Here is a 14488-nt window from a genome sequence, read left to right on the forward strand (position 1 = left end):
ACTACACCCCTTGAGGAATCCATCTAGGAGTATTGTGAGCATTTTGACCCCATAGATGTTTCATAGAATTTATTAGAATTGGGCAGTGAAAATAAAAACAATCCTTTTTCTTCAATAAGACGTCGTTTTACCGCAAATTTTTGGGATTTCTCAACAAATAATGCAAAAAAAGAACACAACATTTGTAAAGCAATTTCTCCCGAGTACGGCAATACCCCATATGTGGTCATAAACGGCTGTTTGGGCACACGGCAAGGCTCAGAAAGGAAAGAGCGCCATTTGGAGTGCAGATTTTGCTGGATTGGTTTCTGGGCACCTGTGGGACCAAAACTGTGGATACCCCGCAGAAGTGACCACATTTTGGAAACTACGCCCTCAATGCATTTACCTAGGGGTGTAGTAAGCATGTTAACCCTGCAGGTGTTTTGTAGAAATTAGTGTGCACTCGATGTTGCAGAGTGAAAATGGGATTTTTTTTCCATAGATATGCCAATATGTGGTGCCCAGCTTGTGCCACCATAACAAGACAGCTCTCTAATTATTATGCTGGGTTTCCTGGTTTTAGAAACACCCTTCATGTTGCCCTAATCTTTTGCCGAACATTCGACCAGGCTCAGGAGTGAAAGTGTACCATGCAAAATCGAGGCCTAATTTGGCGATTTATAAAGTATTGGATCACAATTGCAGAGGCTCAGATGTGAAATAATAAAAAGAAAGCCCTGAGAAGTGACCCCATTTGGAAACTGCACCCCTCAAGGCATCTATTAACCCCTTAGTGACCACTAATACGTGTTTTAACGTGATTCACTACTGGGCTTTAGGCTAGGCTGACGCCTTTTCACGTCAGCCTAGTCTAAGTCCTGCACGGGTCTCCCGTGCAGGCAGGAGCCGGGGCTCTGCTGTCTGATGACAGCTGAGCTCCTGCTCCAATGCCCGCGATCGAAGTTTACTTCGATCGCGGCCGTTTAACCCGTTAAATGCCGCCGTCAATAGCGACCGCGGCATTTAACTTTGTTTACAGAGGGAGTGCGCTCCCTCTGTCACCCATCGGCGGCCCGCGAATGAAATCGCGGGTCTCCGATGGGGTGTCATGGCAGCCGGGGGACTGATAAAAGCCCCCAGGTCTGCCCTGGACATATGCCTGTTAGGACGCGCCGGAGGCACGTCCTAACAGATTGCCTGTCAGATTTACACTGACAGGCAATAATGCTCTGGTATACGAAGTATACCAGAGCATTATAGCAGCGATCGGAATATCGCACAGTAAAGTCCCCTAGTGGGACTAATAAAATCAGTCATCAAAGTGAAATAAAGATTATTAATAAAAAGTACAGTAAAAAAATAAATAAAACCATTTTTTTCCATAAAAAGTGGTTTTATTTAGTAAAAGTGTAAAAAAAAAAAAAAAGTACACATATATGGTATCGCCGCGACCGTAATGACTCCATTAATAAAGTTAATATGTAATTTAAACCGCAAAGTGAACACCGTAAAAAAAAAACGCCAAAAACTATGGCGAAATTGCAATTTTTTTCCATTGCCCCCCAAAAAAGTCATAATAAAAATGAATCAATAAGTCCCATGTACCCCAAAACAGTACCATTCAAAACTACGTCTTGTCCCGCAGAAAACAAGCCCAAAAAATCACTACATTGATGGAAAAATAAAAAAATTACGGCTCTTGGAAAGCGACGATGCAAAAACAAATAATTTTAGTTCAAAAGTGTTTTTATTGTGCAAAAGTCGTAAAACATAAAAAAACCTCCACATATGTGGTATCGCCGTAATCGTACCGACCCATAGAATAAAGGTCACATGTTAATTACGTCGCACAGTGAACGGCGTCAATTTAAAAACGCATAGAACAATGGCGGAATTTCAGTTTTTTTTTATAATCCCCCCCAAAAAGGTTAATAAAAGTTAATATAAAAATTATATGTACCCAAAAATGGTGCCATTAAAAAGCACAACTAATCCCGCAAAAAACAAGTCCTCATACAGCTATGTAGACGAAAAAATAAGAACGTTATAGCTCTTTGAATGCGACTATAGAAAAACGAATAAAATAGGTTGGTCATTAAGGCCTAAAATGGGCTGGTCACTAAGGGGTTAAGGGGTGTAGTGAGCATTTTCACCCACAGGTATTTTCCATAAATGATTGCGCTGCGGGTGGTGCAAAGTAAAAATTGATATTTTTCTCTAGAAATGCCATTTCAATGGCAAATATGTCATACCCAGCTTATGTCACTGGAGACACACACCCCAAAATTTTTTAAAAGGGTTCTCCCGGGTATGACGATGCCATATATGTGGAAGGAAACTGCTGTTTGGGCACACTGTAGGGTTTAGATGGGTTGGAGCGTCATTTGGCTTTTGGAGCGTGGAATTTGCTTGGTAATAGTTTTGTTTGGAGTGTTTCCGTTTATAACGTGGGGCATATGTGAGCTGGGCAGAGTACATCAGGGGCATAGTCAGGGGGTATAATAATGGGGTAAAAAAACAATAAAATAATCCATTTATGTGTGTTACGCTGTGAAGCAATCCTTTCTGCACAGGCCAGTGTCGCACTGATATATGGCGTCCTTTCTTATGCCCCTTTTGGTCCGCATATTTGCAGTTTGGGGAATTTTGCAGTGAAGTGTTGTCCTGGTATAATACGGGCACCCTCGCTTCCAGCAGATATGTTTGGGCCCTCCCCTTCCTGGTTCCCTAATTTTAGGTCCTTGATAAATCGCCTCCTGAAACAGAGGAAATGTTCCCCTCGGGCACAACTGCATATTTTTTATTTCCTGACTTATTGGAGCCATAACTAATTTTATTTTTTCATAGACGTAGCGGTATGAGGGCTGTTTTTTTGCAGGACAAGCTGTAACGATTATTGTTACCATTTTCGGGTACATGCGACTTTTTGATCACCTTTCATCCTATTTTTTGGAAGGCCAGGTAAACAAAAAAACGCAATTCTGGCACAGCTTTTTTATTTTTTTTTATACAGTGTTCACCATGCGTTATACATTACCAGTTAACTTTATTATGTGGATCCGTACGATTCCGGAAATACCTAATTTATAGAACTTTTTTATGTTTGACAACATTTTGCACATTAAAATTGCTTTTGTAAAAAGAATGTATTTTTTCTGTCGCCAAGTTGTGAGAACCATATCTTTCCAATTTTTTTGTCGACGGAGCTGTATGAGGGCTTGTTTTTTGCGAGACAAGCTACAGTTTTTATAGGTACCATTTTTGGATACGTGCAACGTTTTGATCACTTTTTATTCCAATATTTGTAGGGCAGAGTGACCAAAAAACAGAAACTCGGGTATAGTTTTTTACAGGTTTTTGTTACGCTGTTCACCGTGTGCAATAAATAATATAATATTTTGATACATCAGGTCGTTACGGTCGCGGCAATACCAAATACGTATGGTTTATTATTTTTTTTCAATAATAAAGGACTTGATAAGCGAAAAAGGGCGATAGTGTTTTATTTTATTACTTGAAACTTTTATTGTTTTCAAACTTCTATTTTTTTCATTTTTTTTCTAATACTTTGCACTACCTACGTAGTGCAATGTATTAGATCTGTCAGTTATTCACTGACAGCAAGCCGATTAGGCTTCGCCTCCCGGCGGGGGCCTAATCGGCTTCCGTAATAGCAGAGCAGGAGGCCATTGTGTCTCCTGTTGCCATAGCAGCAGTCGCCAGTCCTGATTGCCTGTCAGGGCTGGTGATCTGCTAGTAACCACTACGATGCAGTAATCGCTTTCGATTGCTGCATTGAGGGGGATAATGGCAGGGATTGGAGCTAGCTCCGGTTCCTGCCATTAAAGGTGGATGCCATCTTTCCGGCGGCTACGGAAGCCGATCAGGCTCCGCCGGCGGGCGGATCTTGACCGTATTCCGTATTAGGCAGACCGGGAGGCCAGTATTAGGCCTCCGGTTGCCATTGCAGCCACCGGAACCCCGGCAATTTCATTGCTGGGGTTCCGATGAGCTGCAAACACCTTAAGTGCAGCACTCGCGTTTGAGCGCTGCACTTAAGGGGTTAATGGCGGGGATCGAAGCTAATTTCGGTCCCCGCCATTACAGCCGGATGTCAGCTGTAAGATACAGCCGAGATCCGGGGATGATGGCACCGACTCAGCTTCTGGGCCGTTGCCAAACATTTGGCGTATGGATACGGCAATTTGTGGGAAGTCATAACTTTCCATGGCGTACCCATACGGCAAATGTCAGGAAGGGGTTAATGTAAGGATGTGTACACTTAATTGTGCAGCAACGCTTGTTGTCTCCATTCTATGTCAGTGTGGGAAGTAGATGTCCGGCCTTATGATTTTGTGATATGTGATAGACCCAGATTCCCAATCACCAAACCAAAGAATGCAAAATAAAGACACAAAACATTATAATTGGGTGTTAAATGGTCAAAACTTTTATTATATTATATGACCAAACCCAAAATGGCAAACCTCCGACTCACGAAGAGTCACCCTCCAGCACGCAGGAAAGGAAAAACCCCCTGTGGGGGAAACCTCTAGGGAAACCATGGCTGGAGGATTGCCCTTCCTCTGGGCTTAGAAGGTGCCAAAATAGAATTTGTAACAGAATTTGTAAGTTTTCTCAGATTTTCAAGGAAAGACAATACAATGAACGAACAACATAAAACACATAAATCGGCTGATCTGGTTGGCTAGGCGGGTGTCTCTCTTCCTGGGCACCCATTAAAATGAATGGGTGATCCACGGATGAGACGGGTCCTCCAGATGCCTCCTTGTAGCATCTGTCTCCGCTCCGGCCAATAGAAGGGGATCTCCTGCTGGAAACCCCCCTCTATTACAGACAACCCGTATGAAGAGGATGGCATCACTGTGATGAAGAAGTGGTCTTGGGTGTAGGGTTTCCCTGCTAGAATCTCCAAATTACATCAAGTCGGCATTGGTGGAGAAGTCAAGCTCAAGGTCCTCAGTCCCATCCAATATGGCGCTGAATGTGGCAGTAAAACCTTCTAATATGGAATCTTCTTTATGTCATAAACATTTGTATTTATGACATCAGCGCATTCATCATCATTACTGCAGGAGTTTATTAACACTGCCGCCTCATTCATTGTGACGTCACCCACAGTGGTCTGAAGTGTTAACCCTTTACTGACTGGCAGTGTACTTACCACAGAGGCCATAAAGCTGAATAGAACATATCAGCGGCCATAAAGGAAAAGGGATATTGCAGGGAGCATCTCCGCACAAGAACAATGCAAGACAAAGGGTTGTCCAGGATAAGATAACTTGTCTGCTTTCTCCAAAAACCAGCACCACACCTGTCCATAGGTTGTGTGTGGTATTACAGCTCATTACCATTCACTTCAATGGAGAAAACCTGCAATACCAGATACAACCTGTGGATAGGTGTGGTGCTGTTTTTGAAAGAAAGCAGCCATATTTTTCTAACTCTGCACAGCCCCTGTTAGAAATAGTTAAAAAAAAGGGGGGGAGAAAATAAATTAAAAAAAAGGTAAAAAGAGGAACTCTGAGGTAAAATAAATCAAACTAGACTGAAAGGAGTCTGCTGGAGGTGCCAGATAGAAAGACATATTTCTGCCATGGGGACCAGATTAGTTGAAATGTATCTTGAAGGGGGGCTTCAGAGAGTGGGTTTTAACCCCTTATAGCCCTATGAAGTGCTGTTGCATTGAAAAACTATGCAGTTCATCTTCTAATGCAGCGTCACAAAAACAAATTATTTTGTAAAAAATAAAACTATATAAATTTGGTATCGCCATAATCGTAACGACCCGCAGAATCAAGTTATCATGCAATTCATGCCGCCCGATGAACATTGTAAAATCAAGACAGAAATGGTGGAATTACAGGTTTTTTTTCAATTCACCCCACAAAATGTATGCTTTTTTACATTTTTTAAAATACATTATATATTACATTAGGCCGCAGGGTAAATTCCACATAAACAGCGCCATTTATGGGTTAACTGTTTAAATGATACCAGTTCAAGTGACTTTTATCGAAAAACACCATAAGAATTTTTTTCACAATTAACATTCTAATTGGGCCTAGAATGTGTGATACTGTCTGCTAAGCCGTTGTATCTAAGTAGACCTAAGTAGACAAAAGTCGATGGTCCAGCGCAGTCAGGTTTAAAACAGAACGTAGTTCCAATTTTATTTGGATGGTTAAAACAAGATCATTCCCGAATGCAAGGGTGAAAATGTAGGTAAGGTGCCTACGCGTTTCAGACATATACCACGTTCTTCCTCATGGCTTTAATGCTAACAACTAAATGTCAGAACGAGGTCTATATCTGGTTGCCAACAGGTGAAAATTAGTGATGTCACACAGAAAAGTGGTGCTGTCCAGCATAGTAGTGCTGAACTAGGGAGACGCCTATAAAGCATCAGTATTCTATGAATAAAAGCTATCCAGCACGGTGGAGCTGTCCAGCAGAAGTGGTGCTGAAACAGAGAGCCGGTGATAGAACATCACTGCTCCACTAGTAAGTTATGTGCTTATAGCGTTGATTGATGAATATTTATAAATAATAAAATGAGGGATAACAATGACCCAAATCTATCCTAGAGTAGTGGATAGAATATTAATGCTAATTTCTGTTTATTAGGCTGTCGGATATAAACCTCTGAAATACTCACATCGAAAAATTAAAACATGAATAGACGCTAAAAAATACATCATTTAAACAGTTTAAAACAATACATGGACTGGAAAGAAGGGGAATTATGTATTGGTCTTCAAGGATAATTAGTATTGGAAAATTTGTTTTCCTTTGTATACTAGACCGTCAAACGGGAAATCTGATGGGGGAAGGACCCGTTAATATGGATAATTAGGTGTCATCTGTAAAAGCCATGAACATTAACAGGTATTATTGATTATTAGGCCATATTAGATTCTACCGATCATTTCATAGATTCTTTTACTATTAGTGGAACATTAATTCTTTTTTTAAGTTCAAACCTTTAGGAAACCTCGTTTTTAGTGTAAATATCCAGTATGCTTCACGTGATAAGATTTTATGTTTGATGTTCCCCCCTCTGGTTGGAGTTTTGACTTTTTCTATGGCATAACATCTCAGACTTGTAATTGATCTATTATGGAAGGTTATGAAATGTTTTACAACATTGGAGATATTGGTGAGGTTAGGATTTCTTATATAGCCCAAATGTTCTAGTATCCTAGTTTTACATTTGCGGCTGGTGCAACCTACATACATTAGGTTGCATTCCAAACACTCCACAATGTATATTACTGCCTCACTGTTGCAATTAATGTAAGTTTGAATTGAAAAATTTGTATTGTTATCTGAATCTCTGAAGTTCTTAGTAGGCTTAGCATATGAACAGATTTTACATGGATGCGAGCCGCATTTAAAGAAACCCGTATATTGAAGCCATGTCAGTTTGGGAATGTTTGAGGAAAATATAGAAGGAGACAATAGATCACCTAAGGAAGGAGCTTTTCTGGATACAACACTGCAACCATCTTTCAAAATATCTGACAGAGCCTCGTCTTACATTAGAATGGCTACATTTTTATGGACGATTTTCTTTATTTCATTAAACTGACTACTGTGTTGTAACACCAAAGTAGGTACGTTTAGACCAGTATCTTTATTATTATGTTTTGGCTCTAGAAGTATATATCGGGGCTTTGTTTCTACAATGGAGGTTGCTCTTTTGAGGGTCCATTCTGCATACCCTCTTTTGCGTAGTCTCCTATAAATTTGCTGTTGTTCCACCCGGTAATTGGGGTCGTTACTACAATTTATTTTTGCTCTGTACATTTCTCCCACTGGGATTGATGAGATGGTTTGTCTGGGGTGATCGCTTGTAGCATGCAAGATAGTGTTCCCTGAAATCGGCTTACGGTATGTTTTAGTGTTGATTATTTCCCCTGCATGTCCTTTGAGTTCTAGGTCCAGAAACTGGATAGTATCTTTTTGTGAAAAATAGGTAAATTTCAATTTGAATTGGTTGTCATTAAGATAATTGATGACATTTGGGATATCTGACATATTGCCTTCCCATATAAATAGCAGGTCGTCTATATACCTTGCATACCAGTTAATAGATCTGCCAAAAGAGTTATCACTAGAAAAAATGAAAAGTTCCTCCCACCAAGCCATCACAAGATTAGCCAAAGAAGGGGAGAATTTAGCTCCAACTGATACTCACTTAAGTTGTAGGTAAAACAACCCATCGAACTGGAAGAAATTGTGTGTCAGCAGGAAGACAAGGACCTCTAGTGTATATGATTGTAGCTCAAAGCTTTAGTTGCTGTGTTTAAAAAGATGATATTCTAGTGCCCTATGGGCTATTTCGTGTGGAATGCTGGTATAAAGTGAGGTCACATCACAGCTCAGCCATGTAAATTTATTTTCCCATCTTTTTTTGTGAAATGAGCATAACACATCTCTGGTGTCACGTAAATGGCCTGGGGTTCTTAGTGCAAGGGGTTGTAACAAGGAGTCTAGCCATTCAGAGAGTTTTTCTGTTAGTGATCCTATCCCTGACACTATGGGGCGCATAGGTGGGGGGTTTATGCCTTTATGAGTCTTGGACAATGCGTGCATGATTGGAATTTGAGGGACATTGGACCATAATATATTCTGCTTGTTTACTTGTTAATACGCCACTACCTAAACCATCGTTTATTCGTTTGTTGAGCTTTTTTTGGAGCATGGATATTGGATTACATGTTAGTTTTTATATGTGTCTGTGTCTGCTAGAAGTTTCAAAATTTGGGTTTTGTACATTTCCCTATCTAGCACAGTGATACTGCCCCCTTTATCCGACCTCTTAATAATAATACCCTTGTTATTTTTTAACAATTTTTTTGCCATATTCACCTCTTTAGAGATATTAAAGTTCTTATTGCAACACTTCGAATTTTCAGATAGTTGCTGGAGATCCTTTTCAATTGCCCATTGAAATCTGTCCATAGAGTCTATCCTGGATGCCAGAGGATAGAAGCTTGGATTTTTCGTAACAAAGTCCGCAGAAAAATGAATATTTCTTATAGGAAGTTCTGGGTTCAGACTCTCTAAGCATTGGATTGCCCTATGTTCCTCAAACGATAGTGATCTATGGTCATGGATGTTTGTATTGGATTCTCTGAGATAAAAATCTTCGGAGTCTGTTGTCATTGAGAGCGTATTATAAAAATGCCTCTTTACTGTTAAATTCCTTACAAATCTATTAATGTCCAGTAGTGTGTTGAAAGAATCGAACATGCGATTAGGGGCAAAATTGAGGCCCAACGACAGAACTTTGACTTGTGCTGGAGTCAGTTCGGATGAGTAAAGGTTGATCACATTAATGCTGAGTGTGGATTCCTGCGGTTCCGTAGGCGGCGGTTTTGTTCCTGGTCTGTTTGGGTGATGTTTCCTACTGCCCCTCATTTCCCGTTTTTTTACTTCCTTGGTTTGCTGACTGGTTGGTATCTTTGGGAGTATAGGTTCCTAGAGTTATCACTATCTGAGGCTTCATTAAATACTTCAATTGAATCAGGTTCCGAGGAGCTGAAACTGACTCTATTCAGACATACTTAGCATTGGTGGCAGAAGCAGGAGCCATAGCAGGTCGTTGGAGGAGAGAGACAGGACAGGGGAGGTGAGCCAGTTCCTGGTGGTGTGGGAGGCAGGCAGGCATGCAGGTCCAAGCTGGTGGTGAGGTCATCTTCAGCTAGCTCCAGCTATTTAACCCTGTCGGTACGCTCGTAGCGGGGGATGTGGCGCTTGCCCCTGGCTAGCATGGGTCGGCATGGTGATAATGTATCACCAGCCGACTCATGAGCGCCCGCACGAGACAGTCCGTGCGTGCGGGAGACTTGAAATGGAGACAGGGGATAACTATCCCTTGTCTCCATGGTTTCCAAACAAAGCAGGGCCATGCTAATTGTCCTGCTTCGCTTAGAACCGCATTCATGACCAGGGCTGTTGTTACAGCCCTGGCTCATGATACATTATATGTATTATACACCACATATATATTATATATATGTGTATATATATATATACATATACACTGTATATATACACACATATACATACACACTATATATATATATATATAGGGACACTTCCCTTTACAATCCCCCTGTTGTCGGGGACTCGACAATGCAATTTGGGGAAGTGTTTGTGGGGTTCTATTTACCCCCTCAACCTCCCTGGTTACTGGTAATGGTCTGAGATGGAAGGAAGTATACTATTGGACCTAGATACTCGACATCAGCTATCTCCTCAAGGACATCTTCCAGCCAGTTCTCTGACTCTGGAGTCTAGTGTCCAAAGAAACTAAACCTCAAAGTTCACAGAATGAAGATGAAATTAAATCTCATAGTCCATAGAACGAAGTTGAGATAAAACTCACAGTCCATAGAACGAAGCCTCGAAGCTCATCAGACGAAGTTGAAATTAAACCTTCATAGTCCATAGTACGAAGAAACCTTTATAGTCCATAGAACGGGGTTGAAATAAACTCACAGTCCATAGAACGAAGCCTCAAAGCTCATCAAACGAACAAAGCTCATATGAAAACCTCAAAGTCCATGAACAGCAGATTTCTTGTTCTTTCTTGCTTGGAATTTCATCCTCTTGAGTGGCGTCAGCAGTTCTTTCCAGTGGCCGATCCAATTTTAGCATGCCGACCCGTGTAAGGCTACTTGTGCCCTCATATGGTCAGCCTTGGAATGGCTTAGCCCGCCTTTCAACAACCTTTTGTACGTGATCCATTACTTTTCCAACTTTTCCCAGCATCTTGATTGAAGACGAAACAATCTTTTTGGGCCGATATCCAGGTCTTTATCATGGCAGGTTATCATCCCCGAGGAGGAGTTGAGGTCTTGGTACCCAGGAATCTACTGTGTGGTGGAGCATCGCCTTCCATTTCCCCTCTGACATTCAATCCATCATCATATTGACCATACCAGTTCTCAGGTTGAGGTGGCAAATACCTACAAGGGTTTGTGTGTACCTTACCTGTCCCTAAGGGTTCCTACACACTACCCAATCACACAAACAAAGTGAAAAATAACCAAACATACAAAAATATTCCCCCCCAAACCATAGGTATATGTACATATAGAGATTCATGCTCAAACAGCATCTCTCACTACCCCTCCATAAACACGAGAAAGGTCCACATGTAAATCGGGTGACTACAGGCTGTAAATATATGCCCGCCTACACGTACATACTCACTCACTGTGGGATGGGCACGTCCTCACTGAGTATGCCTATGTTGCGGACACATATCAACACCTGGAATGTCTATATGTCTGAACCTAAAAAAAGAATTAATGTTCCACTATTAGCAAAAGAATTTATGAAATGATTGGCAGAATTTAATATGGCCTAATAATTAATAATACTTGTTAATGTTCATAGTTTTTACAGATGACACCTAATTATCCATATCAACGGGTCCTTCCCCCACCAGATTTCCCGTTAACCAATTGACGGTCTAGTATACAAAGGAAAACAAATTTTCCAATACTAATTATCCTTGAAGACCACTATATAATTCCCCTTTTTTCCAGTTCATGTATTGTCTTAAACTGTTTAATATCATGTATTTTTTAGCGTCTAATTATGTTTTAATTTTTCGATGTGAGTATTTCAGAGGTTCATATCCGACAGCCTAATAAATAGAAATAAGCATTAATATTCTATCCACTACTCTAGGATAGTTTTGGATCATTATTATCCCTCATCTTATTATTTATTACTAGTGTAAAGGATCTGCCAGGCACAGCTTCGGGGTTAACGCCCATAGATAATCAGTCTGCACCTGCTTCTATGTCTGTGAGACTGACTCCATCTTCCACCACTCAGGGTGGCAGGCTTAGGAGTGGGAGAACCTATCACAGCCTGGCCAGACGGAGCTAGCTCCCGCCCTCTGTCTATTTATACCTGCCTTTCCTGTTCCTCCTTTGCTTGTGATTCTTCTCGTTTGGTTTCCTGGCCCTGCTGCAGCTTCTTGTACCATTGTCCTTGCTTCATATTGACCCCGGCTTGCTGACTACTCTCCTGCTCTGCGTTTGGTACCTCGTACACTCCTGGTTTGACTCGGCTTGTTTACTACTCTTCTGCTCTGCGTTTGGCACCTCGTACTCTCCTGGTTTGACTCGGCTTGTTCACTTCTCTTGTTGCTCACGGTGTTGCCGTGGGCAACTGCCCCTTTCTCCCCCTAGCTCTGTGTACCCTTGTCTGTTTGTCTGTCGTGCACTTATTGAGCGTAGGGACCGTCGCCCAGTTGTACCCCGTCGCCTAGGGCGGGTCATTGCAAGTAGGCAGGGACTGAGTGGTGGGTAGATTAAGGCTCACTTGTCTGTCTCCCCATCCCTGTCATTACATAATCACAAGCCCATACCTTGTCTACCCAGGTCCCTGACACCACTATGGACCCCCTTGAGACCCTGGCTCAGCAAATGCAGGGTCTCTCCCTACAGGTCCAGGCCCTGGCTCAGAGGGTCAACCAGCCTGATGCTACCATGGTAATCCCCCTCACCTCACCTCTTGAACCCCACATGAATTTGCCCGACCGGTTCTCAGGGGACCGGAAGACTTTTCTCTCCTTTTGGGAGAGTTGTAGGCTCTATTTTCGTTTAAAGCCCCACTCCTCAGGTTCTGAGAGCCAGCGGGTGGGTATAATTATGTCCCGGCTCCAGGAAGGGCCCCAAGAATGGGCCTTCTCCTTGGCTCCTGACGCCCCTGAACTTTCCTTTGTTGATCTTTTCTTTTCTGCTCTCGGACTCATCTATGACGAGACTGACAAGACTGCTTTTGCCGAGAGTCAGCTGGTGACCTTACGTCAGGGTAAGAGACCTGTTGAGGAGTATTGCTCTGACTTTAGGAAGTGGTGCGTAGCTTCTCGGTGGAATGACCCTGCCTTAAGGTGCCAGTTTAGGTTGGGTCTGTCGAACGCCCTGAAAGATCTGCTAGTTAGTTATCCCTCTTCTGACTCCCTAGACCAGGTTATGGCTTTAGCGGTACGACTTGACCGACGTCTCAGGGAACGACGACTTGAACGTCTTGATGTTTTCTCCTCTGACTCCCCCATGATGCCTCCCGAGGTTCCGTTGCTTCGTTCCTCCCCGGAAGACTCAGAGTTACCTATGCAACTCGGGGCCTCCGTGTCCCCCCAACAATGTAGAGATTTCCGCAGGAAGAATCGTCTCTGCTTCTACTGTGGGGATGACAAGCATCAAGTGAACAACTGTCCTAAGTGTAAGAATGCAGCCGGAGAACTTCCGCGCCTAAGTGATCATCGGGGAGGTCACTTGGGCGCACAGGTATTTCCCGTAAATATGAAACGTAATAAAATCTTGCTTCCCTTTCAGGTCTCTTTTGGTGGTAGGTCTGCTACCGGCAGTGCCTTCGTGGATTCAGGGTCTTCTGCTAATATCATGTCTGTGGAATTTGCTATGTCTCTAGCTATGCCTTTGATTGATTTGCCTAAACCTGTCCCGGTAGTGGGTATCGACTCCACTCCTCTTACTAATGGTTATTTTACACAGCATACCCCTGTTTTTGAACTCCTTGTTGGCTCCATGCATTTGGAGCAGTGCTCTGTACTGTTAATGCAGGGATTATCGTCCGATTTAGTTTTAGGCCTTCCCTGGTTGCAGTTGCATAATCCCACGTTTGACTGGAATTCTGGGGACCTTACCAAGTGGGGTAATGAATGCTTGACGTCATGTTTTTCTGTTAATTCTATTTCTCCCCCTGAGGTGGTGAACACGCTACCTGAGTTTGTTCAGGACTTCGCCGATGTTTTCTCTAAGGTGGCCTCCGAAGTGTTACCTCCTCAAAGACAATATGATTGCGCAATCAATTTGGTACCAGGAGCTAAGCTCCCTAAGAGTAGGATATTTAATCTCTCTTGTCCCGAACGTGAAGCCATGAGAGAGTATATCCAGCAATGCCTGGCCAAGGGTTACATTCGCCCCTCTACTTCTCCAGTAGGTGCTGGCTTCTTCTTCGTAGGGAAGAAGGATGGTGGTCTTAGGCCATGCATTGACTACCGAAGCTTGAATAAGGTCACTGTAAGGAATCAGTATCCCCTTCCTCTGATTCCTGATCTCTTTAATCAGGTTCAGGGGGCCCAATGGTTCTCTAAGTTTGATCTACCTTGTATAACCTTATCCGCATCAAAGAGGGGGATGAGTGGAAGACTGCGTTTAACACGCCCGAAGGTCATTTCGAATACCTCGTCATGCCCTTTGGGTTGTGTAATGCTCCCGCGGTCTTCCAGAATTTCATAAATGAGATTTTAAGAGACTACCTGGGTTTATTTCTTGTAGTCTACCTTGATGACATACTTGTGTTTTCCAAGGACTGGTCCTCCCACATTGAGCATGTCAGGAAGGTGCTCCAGGTCCTTCAAGAAAACAAACTGTTTGCTAAGACCGAAAAATGTGTGTTTGGGGTGCAGGAGATACCATTTTTGGGCCAAATC

Source organism: Rhinoderma darwinii, unplaced genomic scaffold (assembly GCF_050947455.1).
Source record: "Rhinoderma darwinii isolate aRhiDar2 unplaced genomic scaffold, aRhiDar2.hap1 Scaffold_69, whole genome shotgun sequence".
Classification (NCBI taxonomy): domain Eukaryota; kingdom Metazoa; phylum Chordata; class Amphibia; order Anura; family Rhinodermatidae; genus Rhinoderma; species Rhinoderma darwinii.